At 42.7% G+C, this 16,781-nt stretch overlaps 1 long non-coding RNA gene across 2 annotated transcripts; it reads left to right on the top strand.

The window, feature by feature from the left end:
• The first annotated feature begins 337 nt into the window (after positions 1–337).
• On the top strand, positions 338–9,309 carry LOC125481068. 2 transcript variants are annotated; one of them, XR_007261184.1, is made up of 4 exons: positions 1,348–2,117; positions 4,172–4,224; positions 4,752–4,833; positions 7,750–9,309. It is a non-coding gene; the product is annotated as an uncharacterized LOC125481068 (long non-coding RNA). The 2 variants fall into 2 exon arrangements; XR_007261183.1 differs by lacking the exon at positions 4,172–4,224 and having other exon boundaries at positions 338–2,472.
• Positions 9,310–16,781: the final 7,472 nt, after the last annotated feature.

Here is a 16,781-nt window from a genome sequence, read left to right as displayed (position 1 = left end):
GGTGCCGTAGGGCTGTGGGGATGTGTTGGGGGTGAAGGAGGTGTGGACCAGGGTGTCCCAGAGGGAACAGTCCCTGCGGAAGGCAGACAAGGGAGGGGAGAGGAATGTGTATCTGGTGGTGGCATCTCGCTGGAGGTGGTGGAAATGGCATCTGATGATCTAATGAATGTGGATGCTGGTGAGATGGTAGGTGAGGATAAGGAGAACCCTATCGTTGTTGCGGGAGGGAAGAGAAGGGGTGAGGGCGGAAGTGTGGGAGATGGGTCGGACCTGAATGATGGCCCTGTGAACTACAGAGCTGGGGAATCCTCGGCTAAGGAAAAAGGTGGACATTTTGGAGGCTCCCGTGTTGAAGTCTCCCGCAACAGCGATAGGGTTCCCCTTATCCTCACCTACCATCCCACCAGCATCCACATTCAGAACATCATCAGATGCTATTTCCGCCACCTCCAGCGAGATGCCACCACCAGACACACATTCCTCTCCCCTCCTTTGTCTGCCTTCCGCAGGGACCGTTCCCTCTGGGACATCCTGGTCCACACCTCCTTCACCCCCAACACATCCCCACAGCCCTATGGCACCTTCCCCTGTAACCGGCAAAGGTGCAACACCTGCCCATTTACCTCCTCCCTCCCCAGTATCCAAGGGCCCAAACATACCTTCCAGGTGAAGCAACACTTCACCTGCACTTCCCAGAATCTAGTCTACTGCATTCGCTGCTCACAATGTGGTCTCCTCTACATTGGGGAAACGAAGTGTCGACTTGGCGACCGCTTCGCAGAACATCTACGTTCTGCTCGCAAAAAAGACCTTGAACTACCTTTTGCCTGCCACTTTAATCACCACCCTGCTCCCTGGCCAACATCTCTGTCTCTGGCTTGCTGCAGTGTTCCAGCGAAGCCCAACGCAAGCTGGAGGAACAACACCTCATTTTCCGCTTGGGACCCTACAGCCCTCCGGACTCAATATTGAGTTCAATAATCTTAGAGCCTAAACTCTCCCATGTCCCAGCCCCCTGTCCCACACACCAGGCCTTGTAACCACATAGCCTGCCATCACACACCCCGAGTTGTTTGTCACTAACAGTCCCCATTAACAACTACTCACTCTCCCAGCCTGATCGTTAGCAAGTGTTTTGTCTGTTCAAATATCTTTCTCTCTCTTTGGGGCTCTATCCTTTACTCCCTACCCCACCCACCTCTCTATTTTCTGCATATAAACTGACGTTTACCCAGCCAATATCAATTGTGAGCAAGGGTCACCGGACCCGAAACGTTAACTCTGTTTTCCTTCACAGATGCTGCCAGACCTGCTGAGCTTTTCCAGCAGCTTTGTTTTTGTTCCTGATTTACAGCATCTGCAGTTCTTTTGGTTTTTATTCAGTAATGGATGACTAGTCCAGTTACATTGAGACAACGCCACCCTCTGCTGGGACAGGAATTTTCAACTTTAGTGAACAAAAGGAGGCCATGTTCCAGAGAAACTGGAATTATCTATTCAGAATTTCCAATCTGAACTGACAGGAATGACTTTTGTAAAACTGCCTCACAGGATTTTTGGGAGAAGATATAAATGTGAAAAGAAACAATCATCCATAAATTTGTGTGTGGATGATACTTGCATTAATCAATCATCCTGGACAGGCATGAGGACACTAACACCATGAGGAAAACATGGAAATGTGGAGAGTGGGGAAGAGATTTAATTACTCATCCCAGTTTGAAATTCATCAATGCAGTCACGCTCGAGAGAGGCTGTTTACCTGTTGTACATGTGGGAAGGAATTCAAAGTGTTATCCAGCCTCCAGAAACACCTGAGAAGAAACTGTTTAGCTGCTGCTCTTGTGGAAAGAGTTTTGGGCAGTCAGTCAACCTTACTGCACAGCAACAAGTTCACAGTGATGAGAGGCTGTTTATCTGTCCTGTGTGAGGGAAGGGATTTGTTCGTACATCAAACTTGCTGGGACACCAGTGAGTTCACACTGGAGAGAAATTGTTTACCTGCTCAGAGCATGGGAAGATATTCACATAGTCCCACAGCCTGCTGATATATCAAATTCATACTGGCAAGAGTGTGGAAAAGGATTCACTCAGTCTGTTCACCTGCTGACACATCAGTGAGTTCACACTAAGGAGAGGCCATTCACCTGCTCTGAGAATGACAAGAAATGCAGTCAGTTTTCCCATATGCTCAGCTCTTCCAATACAGTCACAACATTGCCATCTACCCAACAATCTGGAAAATTGCCAGGATATGTCCTGCACACAAATAGCAGGACAAATCTAACCCAGCCATTAATTTCCCTAACAGTATACTGTCGAGCATCAGTAAAGTGATGGAACACGTCATCACCAGTGCTATTGAGTAGCACCTGCTCAGTGACACCCAGTTTGGGTTCTGCCAGGGCCACTCAGCTCCTGACCTCTTTCCAGTCTTGTTTCAAACATGGACAAAAGAGCTGAATTCTAGAGGTGAGTTGAGAGTGATAGCCCTTGATATCAAGGCTGCATTCAACCGAGTGTGATTTTGATTAGCTTCCAGTCTGCAACTCACTCCCAGGTATCAGTTATTCTATATATAATTACCTCAGACCCCTCGATTAGATTCAGTTTGTAACGCACTCCTGAGTGCATGTTACCAAATAAATAAGCCACACCAAAGCCCTCAATTAGATTCCAGTCTGTAACTCGTGGTGAAAATCAGTCATATGAGACTAATTGGAGGAAGGCAAATATGTTAAATGGAATAACATGTTTTCTCAAAATGCTGCACATTCGGTGTTGTATTCAGTTTGAGGAAAGAGTCCTGGATAAATGGTGAATTTCAAAACCTTTGTGATTGTGTTTGTAATTTCATTTTCTGGCCAGAGTAAACTTCCAAATATTATTGGAGTATTTAAGTAAATCTTCAATTCTGGATGATAAGATTTCCTCATCCTAAATGTTATTTGGCATGAATTTGTGCTGTAAAATGGGGAAGGTGGGAATTTTGGACAAGTAATTTTTGTTTGAAAAGAATTATCCAGTGACAAAAATTAAATCATGTCAGATAGAACAGACAGCAGCGAGGGCAGTTATTTTGCAAGACAAGACAGGTAACCTTGAGAATGTAGCTGCCAATGTTTCCCTAACTGTTCCATCGTTGTGTCGTGAGACAACATAAATGTGTAATGTCACCCAGGAGCTGCAAGGCACAGGCAAAGGATTAGGACCCTGAAGCACAGTTAATGGACACGATTAAAAAGTCCCTTTCCCCCAGTGAAGTTAAAGAAGCCCTCTGTGAAAACTGGATTGTGTTCACACAGAGTTCCCATGACAGTGACAATGAAAGCATTCCTTATATTTGACTGAAATCAATTAAAACAAGGAGTAGTCCAAAAGAATAGACTAGCCTTTATTGCCATGTGCACTCGAAAGAGTGCAGCGAAAAGTTTGTAATGTCGCCTGTCAGCACCATCTTATGTACAGGATACCTATGTACAGATACTTTATGTGCTGTTACAGAATTGAAATATTTTTTAAAAAAAGACTAGCATGGGAATACAGAGTTTAAGAAGTTCAGAATGATAATAAAGATATCCCTAAGTACTCAAGTTATAGTCCTTTTTGGCCGAGTCCGTGCCCACTGGGCTTCAGACCTCGTGGCCTTGCTGCCTCCATGCGTTGGCCTCTGTCCAGGACTTGTCTCCCCCCAACCCCAGTCGGAATAGTTTCAAGATCTTAAAATCCTATTTAATTGTAAGTCTTCAAAGTTGTCCTTTTTTAAGCCACTGTAGAAAACACATGGGAATAAAAAAAATCGTTTAGCTTGTTCTCAAAATATTGATAAACTTTTTGGAAGACATCCAATGTGAACTCCAAATTTGGAATAGAATATTAAATATTTAATAGAATATAAATTAGAATAGAAAATAGAAAGTAAAATGCCTCTTGGAGATTATCTTGAGACTGTTGATAGTCTTTTTAAACTGAATACTTGAAAGTACGCCATGGTATCGCCTGGTGACGGGCCGTGCCCCATCTGAGCCCAGCAGAATGCACTTTTAGTGCTGACTGTTTAAATTTTCTCTCTCTCCTTCTGTGGGGTGGATTGTGTTATTTGAATATGATTAATGCATTAGACTTCTTCCAGAGCCATAGTGGATTGTGTTTTTTTAAATATTTTGAATAGATTGCAAGAACACAGCGAGGGAGCTTGAAGTCTTGTGGAGTCTTTGAAAACAGGTGAATCCTGAACTGACTACAGTCATTTGAAGCTTTAGTATAAGAGCACAATTTAAAACCACTGAGGCTAGACATAATTGTTTCTGAAATTGGGATTGATAAAGTTACTTGCTGTAAGTTGCTAGTTCAAGCGCACAATGGAAAATTCAATGGAATTTTGAAGGGAAGATGCATTTAAATCTCTTAACTTTAATTTAAAATAAGAGCCAATGGATACAGTCGAGGTAGTTTTAATTTGCTTCAGAATAAAATGGGATAGATTAATTTATTACCAAACAAACAATTGACCATTAATGAAACCTGTTAGCCCAACAATACTGCTGAGGCTGTATACAACCAAAACCTTGGAGTCTTTTGTTGTCATTTGAATTTGGAATAATTTTGAAAGGAAAGTCAAGTATAATGTAGTGAGTTATGTTTGAAAAAAATTAAGTATTTTGTTGTAAGAAAGGTTAAACAAACAAAGTTGTTTCAAAACCATGCTTGAATCCACACAGTACTAATGTTTGTTACTCACTGTTTTACAGCTGTCGTGAAAACACATTTTGTTGTTTACTCTGGATAGTAAAGATTTCTTCAGAGTTCCTGAATCAGCTAAGCCATTAGCAAGTAAGCCATTGGTCACAGTATACCAATTTATTCTGACTCTGCATTCTGCCTATTAACCTGTCTTCAGTCCATCCTAGTATATTGCTCTCAATTCAATTCAGTTTCATTCTATTAGTCTCCTGTGTGAAATGTTGTCAAAAGCCTTCTGAAAGTCTAAATACTCCACACTCACTGGTTCCCACTTCTTAATTCTGCTGGCAACATCCTAAAAAAACACCCATCAGGTTTCTCAAACATAACTTCCCCTTAATAAATCTGTCTCTTCTGTCCAATCAGACATTTATTTTCTAAATATCCAGTAATCACATCCTTTCCACTAGTTACGGAAAAGGATAGAGCTGATCTAAAAGTTCAAGTTCTAAATTAGTGGACGACCAATTTTGACAGTATTAGGCAAGAACTTTCAAACATTGATTGGGACAGATAATTCACACGTAAAGGGATGGTTGCAAAGTGGGAGGCCTTCAAAAATAAGATAACGAGAGTCCAGAGGCAGTATGTACCTGTAAGTGTGAGGCTGATAGATGCAGGGAATGATGGATGACTAAAGAAATTGAGGCTCTAGTCAAGAAAAAGGAGGAGGCATGTGGTAGGGATAGACGGCTGAGATTGAGTGAATCACTTCAGGAGTAAAACAGCAGTACAAGTACACTCAAGAGGGAAGTTAGGAAGGTAGCAAGAGGACATGAGAAACCTTTGGCAAATAGGGTTAAGGAGACTCCAAAGAGATTCCACAAACACATTAAGGACAAAAGAGTAACAAGGGAGAGAATAGGGTCCCTTAAAGATCAACAAGGCTGCCTATGTGTGGAACTGCAGGAATGGGTGAGATACTAAATGAGTATTTTGCATCAGTATTAACTGTGAAGAGGCTAGAGAACTTGCAGAATAAACAGTGATATCTTGAAAAGTGTCCATGTTACAGAGGAGGAAGTGCTGAACATCTTAAAACGCATAAAGGTGGATAAATCCCCGGGATGTGATCGGGTGTATCATAGAACTATGTGGGAAGCCAGTGAAATGATTGCTGGTCCCCTTGCTGAGATCTTTTTATCATTGATAGCGTGGGTGAGGTGCTGCAAGACTGGAGGGTGGCTAATGTGGTGTCATTATTTAAGAAAGGTCATAAGGACAAGCCAGGGAACTACAGACCAGTGAGCCTGAAATCAGTGGTGGCCAAGTTGTTGGAGGGAATTCTGAGGGACAGGATCTCCATGTACTTGGAAAGGCAAGAATTGATTACAGATAGTCAACGTGGTTTTGTGTGGGAAATCGAGTCTCACTAACTTGACTGAGTTTGTTTTTGAAGAAGTGACAGGAAAGAATCATGAAGGCAGAATGGTGGATGTTGTATAGATGTAGTTCAGCAAGACATTCGACAAGGTTCCATATGGTAAACTGATCCACAAGGTTAGATCACTTGGAATATTGGGAGAGCTAACCATTTGGATACAAAATTGGCTTGAAGGTAGGAGATAGAGGGTGGTGGTGTAGGGTTGTTTCTCAGACTGAAAGCCTGTGACCAGCAGTGTGCCGCAGGGGTTGGTGATGGGTTCGCTGATTTTTGTCACTTATATAAATTATTTGGACGTGAATGCAGGAGATATGATTAATAAGTTTGCAGATGAAAGCAAAATTGGAGGTGTAGTGGACAGTGAAGACGGTTACCTCAGACTACAATGGGATCTTGATCAGATGGTTTGCTGGGCCGAGGAGTGACAGATGGAGTTTAATTTAGATAAATGTGAAATGCTGCATTTCAGAAAGGCAAATCAGGCAGGACTTACACACTTAATGATAAGGTCCTGGGGCATGTTGTTGAACAAAGAGGCCTTGGAGTGCAGGTTCATAACTCCTTTGAAAGTGGAGTCGCAGGTAGACAGGGTAGTGAAGAAGTGTTTAGTATGCTTGTCTTTATTAGTCAGTGCATTAAATGTAGTAATCAGGTGTCTTGTTGTGGCTCTGCAGCACGTTGGTTAGGCCACTTTTGGATTACTGTGTTCAATTCTAGTCTCCCTGTTTTAGGAAAGATGCTATTAAACTGCAAAGGGTGCAGAAAAAAAATTACAAGGATGTTGCTGGGGTTGGAGGGTTGCTGGGTATAAGGAGAGGCTGAAAAGGCTGGGGTTATTTTCCCCACACTGTTGAAGGCTGAGGATTGACCTTATAGAAGTTTGTACAATCATGAGGGGCATGATGAACAGCCAAGGTCATTTCAAAGCTACCTCCCTTTCCTTTCGTTCCTGCAGTTACACTTCAAGGCACCTCCAACTGCATCTTCCAAACTCATGACCTCCCCCACTAGAAGGAAAAGGTCAGCAGCTACAGGAGAGATGCCACCAGCTGCAAGTTCACCTCCAAGATACACACCATCCTGTCTTGGAGAAATATTGCTGCTCTTTCAGTGTCCCTGGGTCAAAAATCCCAGAACTCCCTCCCTAACAGCAACGACAATTGCAGTTCAAGAAAGCAGCTCACTACCACCTTCTCCAGGGCAACACATGCTGGCCTTGCTAGTTACAGCCATATTCCACAAATGGATTTTTAAAAAACTGACAATGAAGAGGAATTCCCCTCCCTTCCAGTCCACATCTCTCCGCTTTTCAAAACCTAATGACCTATATCTTCAACGAAGCTTTTGTCAGGCCTCCTAAGATCCCCTATGACACAGCATTAATTTGGTCAGATTTGTACGTTTATGTTTCTGAGGTGTATCTTGGGACACTTGCCTAACAGAAGGTGTGATGTCAATGGAAGTTCTCTTTAAATCAAATTGTGACAGACTGGGAAAGCCAGTATTAAAATAAATACACAGGTAAATGGAGTTGAGTCACAGATCAGATATGACCCTCAATAAATGATTCATTTTTTTTTTCTCTTTTGTATTTTTTTTTATCATCCTCTTCTCTCTTAAAGCTTCCGAACTCCTGGCCTTCAAAATTCCAGCCTCGGACCTCACGACTTCTGAACTCCTGGCTTCAGAACTCTTGGCCTTGGATCTCACGGCCTCCGAGTTGCAGCCTTGGAACTCTCAGCCTCAGCACAGACCCGACGAGGGTCCTCTTGGCGTGTTATGGCAGTCTGCTGGCCCAGCATGGCTTCGGCGTGAACTTCCATCTCCAGGTGATTCCAGAACATTCTCCTGGCCTTATGAACCCTGAGCTGAAGCCAGGTGATGTCTGGAGTCAAGACCCAGTGCAGACTGGAGGCTGAGTGCCAGCATGGACTGCGTCGGAAGACCGTTGTTCTGAACTTTTTTCTCCATTTTATAATTTATTCCTATAATCTGCAGTGCTGGACTTTGCTTTTTAACCTCTATTCTTCCAAAAAACTGTAACTGAGAAAGCTGTACTTGGGGACCTTTGTACTAGGATGGTGCTGTAAGCGGCGACTTGTGCACTTAAGGGTCACTAGACCCAAAACATTAGATCTGATTTTGCTTCACAGATGCTGCCAGACTTGTTGAGCTTTTCCGGCAACTTCTGTTTTTGTTTCTAATTGACAGCATCCGTATTTCTGTTGGCTTTTATTTAGCGTTTCACTGTATTTATTTGAGTACATGGGATAATATAGCTAATTCTAATTCTGATAGAAAAGATCTGAGTGATTCAATGGCCCCTTCCTGTTCCTATATTCCAAATAAACCAGGACCCAAATACAACTGATGAACAGAAAGGCATGGCAGAGCTGGGGATCAGACACAACAACGGGAAACCAGACCTTGGGGAAAGTCTGGGTAGAATGTACAGAACAACTGGAGTAGGTCATTCAGCCCTTTGGGACTGCTCAGCATTGCAATTTGATGCAGACTATAGGGCAAATAATCTCCTCTTTTCAGGCTGGAGTACCTTTCCCCATGTCCTTACCCCACCCCCACACACCAGGCCTTACACTGGGCCTGGTGATCACATGGGCTGGTATCACAAACAACCCATTGTCTTTGACTATTAGTCCCCATTAGCAGCTGTTTTATTTCACTCCTTCATTGCTGATCAACACTGATTGCTCATCCTTGATTGTTCTTGAGAAGGTAGTGGTGAGCTGTCTTCTTGAACTGTTGGAAGTGATATATTCTCTCCAAAGTATGTCATCACAGGACCCTCCTCTTCCAGGACCTCAGCAGTTTCCTAGTGCAAGCACTTCTCTTTGTGATAAGCCAGATCATTGGTGAAACAAAAGCAGAAATTACTGGAAAATTTCAGCAGGTTTGGCAGCATCTGTAGTCAGGGTCTGGAAGTCACTATCTGAAAGGGGAGTGGAAGCAGAAACCCTGAACACATTTAAAAGGTGTCTGGATCTGCAGCTCGAGTGCTGGAACCTGTAGGGCTACAGACACAATGTCAGAACGTGGGTGAGGCTGGGTAGATGTTTGTTTTTTGGCCCGCGCAGACACATTGAGAAGTGTTCTCTTCCTGTGCTGTAAACTTTCTGTAAATCTATGAACGGATTCACACGGATTAAAAAGAATACTTTAAAGCTTGTCTCATACTTAGAATATTTTAAAGCACCAGAGATACGCTGAACTGTAATTTCAGAGTGAGGAGTGACTGTTGGATTGCTCTCCTTGGTTCTCCGCCCCTTGTTTAACATCAGCGTGTTCACATGTGGAAAGAGTTTCACGAAGTTATGAACTCTGCTGAGATACCAATGAGTTTGCATTGGGGAAGGAATCACTTGTTTAACCTGCTTCACTTCACACCAACTTGTTCACATTGATCAAAGAGGTTTTCAATGTTATGGCTATGTGAAGTGTGTTAAGAACAGTGATCTGCTGAGCCACAAACACATTCACAATGAGGAATAAGACAATCACTTGCTGTGTGCATGACAACACAAAGCCTGCTGAGAAACCAATGAGTTTACACTGGGGAGAGCGCATTCACCTGCTCTGTGTGTGAAAAAGGATTCCCTCAGGCATCCTTACCCACTGAAACACCAATGAGTTCATAAGTGATGGTGGGAATTGGATTCTGCTATTGTTGCTGCAGTTAATCACATTCATGACTGAAATAGATTAATTCAGAGAATTTGGTTTTGTTTTCTTTCTGAGGTTAATGACATTGATGTGACTGGAAGTCATTATTTTAATACAACAAATAAATCAGCTTTGTTTCAAACACACTGTGTTGTGTCCTCAGTTTCTCAAAGATGTCAGGAGCATGGTCCCTGCAATCCACCCAGGAAATACCTTTAGCAGATATTCAACAATTGAGCACGTCACATCAAATAATTTTCAGAAATGTAGGAGAGAGAGATTTTGTACAGGCAGTTACTGTGATCTGTAATGGCCTGCCTGAAAAGGGTGGCAGCAAATTCAACAAAAAAATTCAGCAGTTAATCAGATCTCTATTCTAAAAGAAGAGTTAGGGGAGAGGTGAGGAGAGTGGCACTAACTGACAGCTCTTTCAAAGATGGTCATGTCACTATCAGGCAGGAAAAGGGGTGATGCCCAACTCCTGAAGAAAGGCAAGGAATCAAGGAAGTTATGATGAACCGGTATCAGACACAGGTCACCCTCCAGTGGAGCATTGTGTCCAATTCAGGCAACTGCACTTTAGGAAGGAGGTTGATCGAATTGCAGATGTTTCAAAAAAGAAAAATTGTACAAGACTATAGGGCAAAAGTAGGGGGTAGGACGATCATTGGCATGGACACATTGGGCTGAATGGCCTCTGTTGCAATGTAACAATTCCATTATCATAATCAAAACTCTGAGGAAAGGACAAAGGAGGGGACAGATTGGCAGCTTCTTCATGGATGGTCCTGAGCCATCAAAGCAACTCTATGTTAACTTGTCCAAAGTTCTGAAGAAGAGTCATGCTGGACTTGAAATGTTAATTCCACTTCTCTCGCCACAGAGACTGTCTGACGTACTGAGTTCCTCCAACACTTACTGATTATACTTCAGATTTCTGGCACCCGCAGTATTTTGCTTCTATGTTAACTGTTCTCTGACACCCAATTTTCTAACGGGGTGGCAATGGCCTAGTGGTATTATCGCTGGACCATTAATCCAGAGACAAAGATAATGTTCTTGGTTTGAATCCTGCCATGGCAGATGGTGGAATTTGAATTCAGTTTTAAAAAAAACTGGAATTAAAAATCTAGTGATACCATGAATCCGTTGCCAGTTACTGGAAAAACTTGTCTGGTTCACTGATGTCCTTTAGGGAAGGAAACCGCCATCCTTACCTGGTCTGGCCTACATGTTACTCCAAACCCACAGCGGTTGACTCTCAACTGCCCTCTGGGCAATTGGGATGGGCATTAAATGCTGCCTAAAAGCAACACACTCATCCTGTGAATGAATAAAGAAAAAAAATTAAAGATCTTGAGTACCCTTTGAATTTTTTGTAAATAACTTTCCAATACCCTGAGGAATTGGTGGCACAGTGGTTAGCACTGCTGCCTCAGCGCCAGGGACCCAGGTTTGATTCCACCCTCGGGCGACTGTCTGTGTGGAGTTTGCACGTTCTCCGTGTGTCTGCGTGGGTTTCCTCTGGGTGCGCCGGTTTCCTCCCACAGTCCAAAGATGTGCATGCTAGGTGGATTGGCCATGCTAAATTGCCCATAGCGTTCAGGGATGTGTAGATTAGTGGGGTGGGTCTGGGTGGGATGCTTTAAGGTTTCGTGTGGACTTTTTGGGCCAAAAGGCCTGTTTCCGCACATGAAGAATTTCTGAATGTGTCAGAGGAACATTTGGAACAGAAGGAGGCTATTCAGGCCCTAAAGTATCCTCAAACATTCAATTCAATCAGGACTGACCCTTATTTCATATACCTTTACCTTTGCTAAGCTCTTAACAAAAATCTAACATCTCAGTTTTAAAATGTTCAATTAGCTCTCAGTATCCACAACCTGTTGTGGCCAGGGCTTTTACATTTCTAATTCTCCATTTTACTCTCATGCTAATGTTTCTGTACTCGGCTCACTGCATTCTTCCAGTGATGCTCAACATTAGCTTCAAGAAAGCACCTCATCTTTCAATTCGGCATTTTAAAGTTTTCTGGACTCACCATTGAGACCAACATTCCTTCTATATTGTTTTCATTTCTCTTGTTTCAGTTTGTTTCTTTGTCAGCTGCACACCTGCTCCAGGCACACCGTTTATTTCTTTGTTTCTTTTCTGGCCCCAACTCTGTTGCTTGTGGCCTTGAGGGAAGAATTTTTCTGTCATTTAATCTTTCCTGTCTTCTCACTTGTCACAGGCCATTTTTTGTACTAGTCTAACCCACACCTACTCAAAACTTATTACATTTCTTATATTTCCCAGCCCTGATGAAAATTCATAGACCTGAAATATTAACTATATTTCTTTCAGCACATATATTGCCAGAACTTCTGAGTGTTTTCCAACATGTTCTGTTTTCATTCCCAATTTTTGCTATTCTTTGTATGAAGAATTGCTTGTATGAAGATTTCACATCATCTCCAAATGATGTCCCTTTATTCTCAATTCTCCCACTAGAGGAAATAGTGTCTATACCTATCCAATTAACACATCTGACAGATTTTGGTAAATTCCTTTTAATTTGGAGAAGTATCAATTTACATTTACGTTCTAGGGCCAAGAAGCGCTGCTGGAATGGTTTATAACAAGACTTTCAGAGACTCACCCCAACCATTGCTTCATTTTCTCATCAGCAAGTTTTCCGTTTTTAATTCAGTTTAACCAGCCTGCGTGTTTAATATGGGATTTGGATGAGTAATTGTTGCTGGATACTAGACATGGAAAGACACGTGAAGTTGCACAGAGAACAGTAACAAAACTATACGTGGCTTGACAGGGTTGGTGCAGGAATGATTATTCCCCTAGTTGAGTGAGTCCAGATCAGGGGACACAGCTGGGCCATTTAAGACTAAGACAAGGAGGAATTTCCTCATTGAGAATGAGGCGAGTCTTGGAATTCTCTACCACAGAGGCTGTGGTAGTTCATTCAAGTCAGAAATAGATTTCTCCATTTTAAAGATATCAAGGGATATGTGGATGGTGCATAAAATTGCATTCAGCGAGATAAACAGCCATGATCTAATTGAATGACATTGATCTTGAGGAAGTGATTGGCCTCCTCCTCTCCCCTTATTTCTGACTGATCAGAGCAGGTTTGAAGATCAATCTTTTAAAAGCTACACAGATTTGAAGACAGCTTATTATTTTCAGGATTAATTATGAGAACATTACATAGAATCCCTACAGTGTGGAAACTGGCCCTTCAGCCCAAAACATCCATACTGCCCCTCAGACGATCCCACCCAGACCCATCCCCCTAAAGCACACCTAATCCAATCATCCCTGAACACTATTGTGCCAATTCAGTATGGCAATCCACCTAGCCTGCACATCTTTGGACTGTGGAAGCCAGAACTCCTGGAGAAAACCCATGCAGAAATGGGGAGAATGAGCAAATTCCACACAGACAATCACCTAAGGGTAGAATTGAACCCAGGACCCTGGCATTGTGAGGCAGCAGTGCTAATCGCAGAGCCACTGTGATGCCCAAAGCTTAGATTTCCCCGACCATTGGGAAATTGAACCCTGGCCTGCCTGTTCTGAGGAAGGGTCACTGGACCTAAAATGTTCACTCTGTTTTTTCCTTCACGGATGCTCCCAGACCTGCTGAGCTTTTCTAGCAACTTTGTTTTTGTTCCTGGTCTGCCACATGATACTAACCACTATACTACTGAGGACCTCAAAAACTTGGATTAATTGTTAACATATTCTGGTGAAGGAGTGGGACAGGACCTTCCTAGTACATTAGCTGGTGTAGAAACTGAACTTGCATTGGAGGTGTCATTCTATATTGTAAACGAGCTGTCCAGCCAACTGAGCAAACCAATCCTTAGAAGGTGTAGGGTGGACAGCATTGAATGGTATGAAAATAATAACTGGACAGGAGCTTCTGCCAAATGAGTGTGACTTGGAGATTTGTCTGAGGACTTTCTGGTCAGTTCTCTAACATGGTTGAGACAGAACTAAGACAACAAGGTGCAGAGCTGGATGAACACAGCAGGCCAAGCAGCAACATAGGAGCAGAAAGGCTGACGTTTCGGGCCTAGACCCTTCTTCAGAAATAGGGGAGGCGAAGGGGGTTCTGAAATAAATAGGGACAGAGGGGGAGTCGGATAGAAGATGGATAGAGGAGAGGAAACAAACAGGTCGAAGAGGCGGGGATGGAGCCAGTAAAGGTGAGTGTAGGTGGCGAGTTAGGGAGGGGATAGGTCAGTCCAGGGAGGATGGACAAGTCAAGGGGGCGGGATGAGGTTAGTAGTAGGAGATGGGGGTGCGGCTTGAGGTGGGAGGAAGAACAGGTTAGGGAGGCGGAGACGAGCTGGACTGGTTTTGGGATGCGGTAAGGGGAGGGGAGAGTCTCTGCAGCATCTGCAGTTCCTACTATCTCTGAGACAGAACTAAGAAGCAACAGTGAAGCCCCGCTGCGCATTTGCAGTGCTCCCTCCCGCGCAGGCGCAGATCTATTGAGGAACATTCTCGACGGCACACTTGCGCAGCGATGCATCGCTGACTCCGGCGTAGTGACGTCACCGCGCCCACCGGTTCAGTGGCGCGAGTTTTGACTTCTCTTCCTGCAGAGAGAATCTGAAATCTTTGTATCTGCAGGTTCCTGTGGATTTTATTTTTGGAAAAGCAGTGAATCGTTTGAGAGGTTTGTTTTCATGTGACTTCATCTACAATTCCGAGCTTTATTATTGAGTTCCGTCTCTCTGGAGCTGGTGTGACTGCTTTCCTGTGAATCTGAATCCACGTCCATCCATTGCCTTGTTTCACCTCTGTCCTCTGTGAAAATCTTTCTGTATTGTCGAACTTCCTGTGTCTCTAATAATGAGTGCATTTTAAAAATGTTTGAAATGTTTTTCCTGGTTTTGCTGGCCATATGTAAATGAGGATTGTGCTTTAACAGTTTTAAGATCTAATTTCATTTTTCGTTGTTAGAAATTCTTTTCATGCGCAAATTTATCTTCCACTTCTGATTATGCACTGTTTTTATCCCCAACGTTAAGTCTGCATAGACTCAAAGATTAACTGTTTCTCACTCCTGTGACACTGTCTGCTAACTACTTCCTGCTTTGGACACAGAACTATAAAAGGACATATTAAGGCAAACCTCTGAAAGCTTTGTCAAGGAGGTAGGCTTTAATGAGCATCTTGCAGAGAGGAAGATGAAGAGATGAACAAAGAGGAGAGTTAGAAGGCCCTGATATGTTAGCTTTATTCAGTTTTTGGTGAGATTATGACATAGAAGATCATGGAGACATTTGAGAACAGTTTAAAAATTGAACTGTTTTCTAATTCGGACCCTGTAAGGTTAAGATCAGTATGAGCTGTGGGCAGGGTGATGTTACTGTAGTGAAAATTGTCGGCCTTAGTGATGATGCAGAAATGAGGGCAGAAACCCGTTTTGGAGTCCGTGTAACATTCTGGTTGCTAACAAACTGGTTCTGCCTCATAGAATTGTTAGGGACTTGATGAGAAATACTTCAGTCAATATTTAATTGGAGCAAGTTTCTGTTCTTCAAGGGCTTGGATGAGGGGACCAAAAGCAATGTTACCAATTTTGATGACCATGTATGACTAAATCAATAATAAACTCATCAATAAATGCCAGCCTCATCAGTGACACCCATATCCTGTCAACGAATATGTCTGAAAAAAAAATGGGATTGTGAGTAGTGAGAAGGATGCAAGGAAGCTTGAGGTTGATGTAGAAATGCTGAGTGTATGAACAAACATGTGGCAGGTGCAGGAAAACATGGATAAATGTGGAGTTATACACTTTGCAAAAACAGAAGGGAGGAGTATGATTGAAATGGTGATATATTGAGAAATGTAGGTATATAAAAGCATCTGGATATTTTTGCATACCAGACAATGGAAGTAAATAGGTAGCTGCCGCAAGCAGTCAGAAGGGAAATGTTGTCCTTCGTTGCAAGAGAAATTGAAATCAGAAATAAGGATATCTTACTGTAATACTGGTTCACAGTTGACACTTTACGTGGATTATTGTGTGCAGTTTGGTCTTCCTGCCAATGAGGGGATATACTTACCATGGAGCAAATACAGCAAAGGTTTGTTTGGCTGATACTGAGGATGGCAGGACTGTCCTGTGAGGAGAGGTTGGTTTGACTCTGCCTGAATTTATTAGAGTTTAGAAGAACACATAAAACTATATTAGGGCCAGACAGATCAGATGCAGGGAGATTGTTTTCCCTGGATGGGGAGTCTAGAAACAGGGTTCACAGTCTCCAGATACTGAGTAGACCAATTAGAATTGAGATGAGGCTGTGGAGGCCTGGTCTCTGAGTTAATTGCTTTCTTGGATATAATAAATGTTTATATTTTAAAGGCATCAAGGAGTATGGTTCAAAATTGAGAATATAGCGTTGACATTGAGCATCAGCAATGATCATATTGAATGGCAAAGCAGGCCCAAAGCAGATTTTGTTTTGTTTTTTTTTATTTGCTCCAAGTGTCTACATCTGTGTCCAAGTGGATTTCGAACAGATCGACACCTTCCTAAACACAGAAGTGTTTGCCTGATCAGGCTGCCCTTCAACATGGAGGAGGTTAAGAGTTTGAAAAGTTCTTGTCATGTTGTAGATACACTCCTTATAGCTCCCACTTCTCATTTGCACTTCTCTCTGATCCCAGAGATATGGTAACTTCACTTCTCCTAAAGGACTTCAGTGAACTAGTTATGATCAGGGTCACATTTTCCTCATGCCAGCCCCACAAATCACCAGTTTCATTCAGCTTAATTTCACACTGCTTTTATTTTTTGTGGGTTCTCACTCACTTGTTTTCTTCTGTCTAAATCAATTTCACAGCGTATTCAAGGGGTGGATTCGCAGTCGGGAAACTTGAACCAAACATCTGATCAAGATTTGACAAATTACTCAATTTATTGTAACCAGCATATCATTGGATTTTGACC

Source organism: Rhincodon typus, unplaced genomic scaffold (genome assembly GCF_021869965.1).
Source record: "Rhincodon typus isolate 14 unplaced genomic scaffold, sRhiTyp1.1 hic_rhity00000772, whole genome shotgun sequence".
Lineage (NCBI taxonomy): Eukaryota > Metazoa > Chordata > Chondrichthyes > Orectolobiformes > Rhincodontidae > Rhincodon > Rhincodon typus.
This window is presented reverse-complemented; position numbering and strand designations above follow the sequence as displayed.